This window comes from Dromaius novaehollandiae, chromosome 4, assembly GCF_036370855.1.
Source record: "Dromaius novaehollandiae isolate bDroNov1 chromosome 4, bDroNov1.hap1, whole genome shotgun sequence".
Classification (NCBI taxonomy): Eukaryota; Metazoa; Chordata; class Aves; order Casuariiformes; family Dromaiidae; genus Dromaius; species Dromaius novaehollandiae.
The window spans coordinates 17610440-17616439 of NC_088101.1; the positions used below are offsets into that span (position 1 = coordinate 17610440).

General features: G+C 35.7%; 1 long non-coding RNA gene across 1 annotated transcript in view; it reads right to left on the reverse strand.

The window, feature by feature from the left end:
- LOC135328373 (uncharacterized) overlaps window positions 1–5640 on the reverse strand; it is a 36761-nt gene extending 31121 nt beyond the window's left edge. Inside the window, exon 1 of the long non-coding RNA XR_010389204.1 lies at window positions 5186–5640. This is a non-coding gene — a long non-coding RNA (uncharacterized LOC135328373). The remainder of the gene's footprint in view (window positions 1–5185) is intronic.
- Between the last annotated feature and the right edge of the window lie 360 nt (window positions 5641–6000).

Genomic DNA, 6000 nt, shown 5'->3' on the forward strand with positions numbered 1-6000 from the left:
AACTTGGGGTTAATAATTCTGTTTCATTATATTTAAAAGCAGTTGAACACACTGAAAAATTAAATGTTCAGAACAAGCAATTCTGTGTATATTAACCAAGGCATATCTTCCAGGTTTCAGACAACAAAGACTTGATTCAACTTCAGACAGCTAAAATCTCTCTAAAAGCAGCCAGAGGAGCTAAAGGCATGCATCATACCAATAAGCATAGGTCATGAATGTTTTCTTTCAAAAACATTGATTTTAGATCATGTTAAGCACACAAAAACTTTTTAAAAAATGGTCATGTGAAGCAAGTGCAAGGTTCATATTTCTAATGTATCCTCTAGCTGAAGGGACTCGACAGGAGCCAGGACTGGTTGGCCTGGCTACGGTATCACCGCAACACAGGCGAGTGCTGAAGGAACCCAGGCTTGGCAGAGACTACTTGTCGAACAGTTTTGCTCATCTCTTTATGACCATCCACTTTTTCACCTTAGTACATACGTCTATCCACTTGATGACCACGGAAACTTAACCCTGACTTTTGGGAATTCTGAAGTTTCACGTAACGTTAGCCATAGCTTTTTCTGTGGAATCAGTTGGTACTAGAATATCACAAGTCATCAGTAGTTTGACCTTTGCATTAGCTTCAGGAGCTAATATATTCTTTGAAGCAATTAAATTAGGTTTGCAGAATAATTTAAACATTCAAAATTCATCTATTTTGCAAGACAGCTTGTACAGTTAAATGGGACTTTACTGAACTACGGGATCAAACATTGCCATGCAGAAGTGGGAATAAAACGAAACCCAATCTAAACAAAGGTTCCAAAATACCCACAATATATTGCTACTTTTCATTTGGGACATCTTCTAAAGTTTTCTTCCTTATATCAGCACACAGAAAAGCCATATTTACCTAAGAATAGAAAATACATCCAAAATGAAGTTAGATGCAGAGATACATGCACCACCCAATCTGTTGTAGAAAAGCTATCTCTGTTTTTGTTGCTCTAGGCAGGAAGGAATTTTTTTAGAAGAAACATTTATATGTGTTTGTAAAACGACCACGTTAGTGTCACATGAAAATACGTATGAGAGAACACGCACCCTTCTAATTGTCGTTTGGGTAACATGCTCACCTCTACGCTAAGCAGCAGCAAACAAAAGTATGTAAAAATGAGGCTAACGGTGATTTCAAATATGAAATACCAGCATGTGAATCTGGGTATATGACAGGTATGTCATTAGCATATAAAACAGACGACAACTACCTATATATATGAATAAACCCCTTAATACTGGATAAACTTGTAAAAAACTAGAGCCATAGACACTTCCATTCTTTTTTCTCATGCCCACACACAAGTCTATTAGGATAGACGTTATCTGACATGTTTCTGTGACCAGCTGGATGCCATGAAGCTAACTACAACTCCAGACAGATGCAAATGATATCCTTCTCACCAGAATATCAGCCTGTCTGTTCAAAAAGTGAATATGGCTTCTCTAGGTCATGGAAAAGCTTGGTTTTATATGGCTAAACATAAAATCACTTAAGAATGCATTTAAATATGGGAAATTTGCAATGCTTCATGGAACCGTGTTTCAAGAGATCCTGAAAATCATATACAAATAATAATCACTTATATAAGCATCCTCACCAGATTTTTTCTGTTTACTTTTTTCAAGGACAAAAGCCTAGTATTCATGTTTTCTTTCTCTTGGAAGATAGTGACCTCCAAATATTGAAATGAAATGAAATTTACCTGCAGTATTACATGTCAGACTTATAGGTTGTTTGCCAAATAGTCAAGCATTATCAATGCACACTAAAGACCTGATGATCTGCTAGGCTTTTGTTCAAATGGTGAGGCTTGATTAGATCACGGATTGCATATGCATGTACATAAGGATGACACTCCTGTATAAAGAAAGAGCCTGATTCATCAACCTTGCATGCATATATCTAGCCTCTTAAATGACCTAAAAACAATGACTATATATTCAGAAGAAATATTCTCACCTCCTACACTTAAAAATGTAATTCTAAATAACTCAGGCTTGTGAAAATACCAGTCTTGGAAGTGAGCAATAATCAGTGTTCGCATGACTTTTGTTCTGCATAAATGCAAGTTATGTTCACAGAACATACCCAGAACTATGTCTCTTAACATCGGATTCAAAATAGTGAGATAATTTTTCTTACATGTATCACTATGTTTTGTTCATCTCTGCCACCATCTCACCTCCAAGCACTTAAGACTAAATGCGGCTCCTGTAGCTCTGCACTCAACCTGCACTCAAACCTTTGAGAATTACATGCATTTGATTAGAATACAGTCTGTACTCTCCTATTACATATAGGAAAAAAATACTCAGTCTTTTCAATCAGGGCACGTGAAGAGCCCAAGGTATCTGTCAAACTCCCATTTACCCAAGGAAGTCCTGGTGAATTTAGGAACCATCAAAGTTAAGGGGTGACATCTGAGCAACAGTTCTACTGAACTGCAACTTTGAAACCAGTTGCTTATATTTCAACCAAGTCAGCTTCAGCTACCTCAATCCTTTAGTGGACCTAGCTGTTATAGACAGATAAAGTTGCCATTATGATAATCCTGCCTTTAATTAAGAGACTAAGTAACTCAAGTCTTAATTTCTTCTTTTTTTTTTTTTTTTTTTTTTTTTTTTGAGGCCTTTTTAAGGAAACTTTTCAAAGTTTATTAATATATTTTCTTAATATTGGCCATCACAACCAGACAGAATATTTCAACAGTTAAACAACCAGTGTAAAATAGTAATGAATAAAATTCTCATAGAATTCCACTCAGACTCTCCATCACAAAGCTTAATTGAGCTTTAAGTGATTCAAAACACTTCAGTGGATTCCTTTTATTAAATTTCACCCATTCTAAATTCTTATGTAAGTGTGCTTTTTAAAAAAGGCCATGCTTAAAAACGTGAGTCTCACTAGCAGTGGTTTAGAATTTTATATGAAAAATACATAATCTTAACTATTTTTATTCAGTAGTATTTCCTGAGCCCTAAGTTTATTTCTACCAAAATCTCAGTGGAAATCGATTACCAAAGTTGTAATTTAATGCACTGAATACATATGCAATGTAGAGAGAGAATGTCTTTTTGGTACATGTCCATTTTCGTTTTGTTACTCTGTCACAAGAGAAGTTTTACTATATGCCTACAAAATGCTGTCCTTTGCAAACTTTTAACAAAATACCTTTTTATTTGGAGATGGCCAAAAGCTTAAGCTTAAATTGTTGCCCGAAACTTAGGTAGAAATCCCTTTAATACCACGGGAGTTTTGCATGAGTAAAACACTGCAGGAAGTGAGCCTTTATACACGAAGTACCCAGTGTCATTAATGAGATTTTTAAAAGTGAAATTAAGAAACTTTAGGTGTGGGAAAATATCTTTGCATGAATGCAACTGAAGCGTCTTCACTTTTCTGTTCCACAGATTAAGAATCCCGACATTTATTGCATAGTAAAACTCTTATTAAAAGCTGTATTTTAGACATTCAGGAAAAACAAAATTTAAATTCAAGAAGGAAATTAAGGAGACATTAAAAAAAAATCAGTCATAGTTTCAGGCTGCAAATAAAAGACAATTCCTATATTCACAAAAGACAAGACTATATAATACTATATAATTTATGAACCAAATAACACAGAAAAATACTTACAGTTCTTCCCTGAAAGCTATTCCAGCACCCTTGCAAATCCAAACTTAGTTCAAAATTAATTATTCTAGTACTATCAATACACATTATCTGACCCTGTGGAACACAGTACGGTGAAACAAAACATCTTTACAAACGTGTAGGCCTCTTAAGAACGAGCAGCCTCTTATTAAGAACCGGCATGCAAAGAATGTAAACTCCAGTTCACTCAGCTTCTCAGGTTTTGATAATTTTGTTTACTTACTTTTGTGAGTCTCTACAAAATACTGAAATAATCTGAAAAAGAACCTACTAGGAGGTATTTAAAAGTATACTGCTACATTATTGAGACTGTTTGCACTGAATACAGTAGTTAGCAAACTGACAAATAGATTAAGAAAAACAATATACACTTCTCCGGCTTTTGGGTGCATATAATGACACAAGATTGCATATGATGACACAGCACCTCACTAATTCTCAAGGAGATTCACATGTCACTCCTTATTTACCATTTACACGAAACTAATCACCAGTTCTGATGTTTAAGAAATCATCAGAAATATGGTAAATTTAAAGGATGACAGAATTATTTAATAGAAGCTGAAATTCTGCTAATATCTATATTACCAGCTATTAAGAACCAAAACATTATTTACAACCCTGGAAAAAACATATTAATATTTATGACATTATAAATCTCCCCGAAAGCCAGTGCCTATCTACAGGGAAAAATTACAGATTGCTAGAAAGTTTAGCCATTTTGCCAAAATACGCAAGATCCCATGGAACACATATTATAGGAGCCGACCCATCAGCCTCACGTTCTTGAGTACGTTATGAAAACCATATATGTAAGTTTTGTATTACAATATGTCAAATGATAAGACGTTTCTAGTGTCACAAAAATATTTTAGGAGAAACTAGTACTGGAGCGAAACATCGATTGTCTCACACTTTCCATATAAAAGATTTCGATTAGTTCATTAAGAAGTTCAAATACCACCATTGCATGCAGCAGATTTGAAATTTAGTGGAAAAAAATCCTATGGGAAGAAAAATACCTTTTTCCCTAGCAGATTAAATGCCAGTCAAGCTTGGCTGAAACGAAGCTATTATAAGCCACCATCCACCTTCGCCAATTTGTCTTTTTCAGGCAAAGTTTTGCCAACCCTGCCAGGCTACCCCAAACGTCAAAATCTAAGGTGGGTGCCTCTGAGCACCGAACTGAAGCAGTTAGAGACCCTTCCTCTGAAAGCCAAAGAAACTGTGGTAGTTAAGACAACGAATTCGTCTGAGAAAGTTGAAGGTTCAGTGCTATGTACATCCATCCCCCTGCTAGCACAAAAAGTAAAATGCCTTGGCAGACTTTGGCATTTGATATAATACTAACAGAGCTGCTACCCAAAATGCCTCTCTCACACACTGCAGGCGACACAGTTACTTAACTAAGTGATACAAAGCCATTTTTAAGTTACATTCAGTATCCATACTATTCAGTTAAAATTCAGTCAAGATACCCACTATGCCTTTGCATTCACAGCACATGCTAGACGGCGGGGTGACTCCTTCCCCCTCTGCAGAAGAAACGTGTCAGACGGCAGCGGCAGAATCACAGCCACGGGCAAACGGGGCACGGGCATCCGTGTCTGCGCGGACAGTCCCGGACGTGGACAGACACCAGAACGACGACTCCGGTCGGAGGTGATCGCTCAGAGACAGAAAGAAAAATCTCGGTTTAGAAAAATTCCCAACACTCCGACAGATAAATGCTTGAATTTGATGACTATGCTTTTCAAGAAAAAATATGGGTATTTGCTTGGAAGTTAAAGATATAAAACCCATATAATTCCCCTAAAACTAAGGGCATAAAGCAAGCTTATAAATACAAAATACTGCAGAAGAAAAAAAAGAAATTTTTGACTCTTGTTAATTAACTGTTTTTGCTTTTTTTAATAAGCTGGTTACTATTAAAGACACTTCAGGTAAAATAGCAACAACTCCACAAAACTCAAGCAAACTGAACCACAAGAGCATACAGAACTGATTCAAAAAATAACTAATGTTTCTTATTTATCTTATAACAATTATTATGTGTTAGAGAAACAAATTAGCAATAGTGGAAAAAAACTTATTCAAAAACAGATATTGGGACCTAGTAGCAATAAAGAGATGATATTTGTACAGTTAACTATGGCTTCAGAATGACATCCTAGTTAACAGTACCAGCTTTGGTCAGACGTGTTATTAAGCCTGCCAAATTTTACATTGAAAACCATATATAGATAGTAAACACAGAATGCCAAGAGCTATTAGAGAGTCTCTTTTCTGAATTTAAT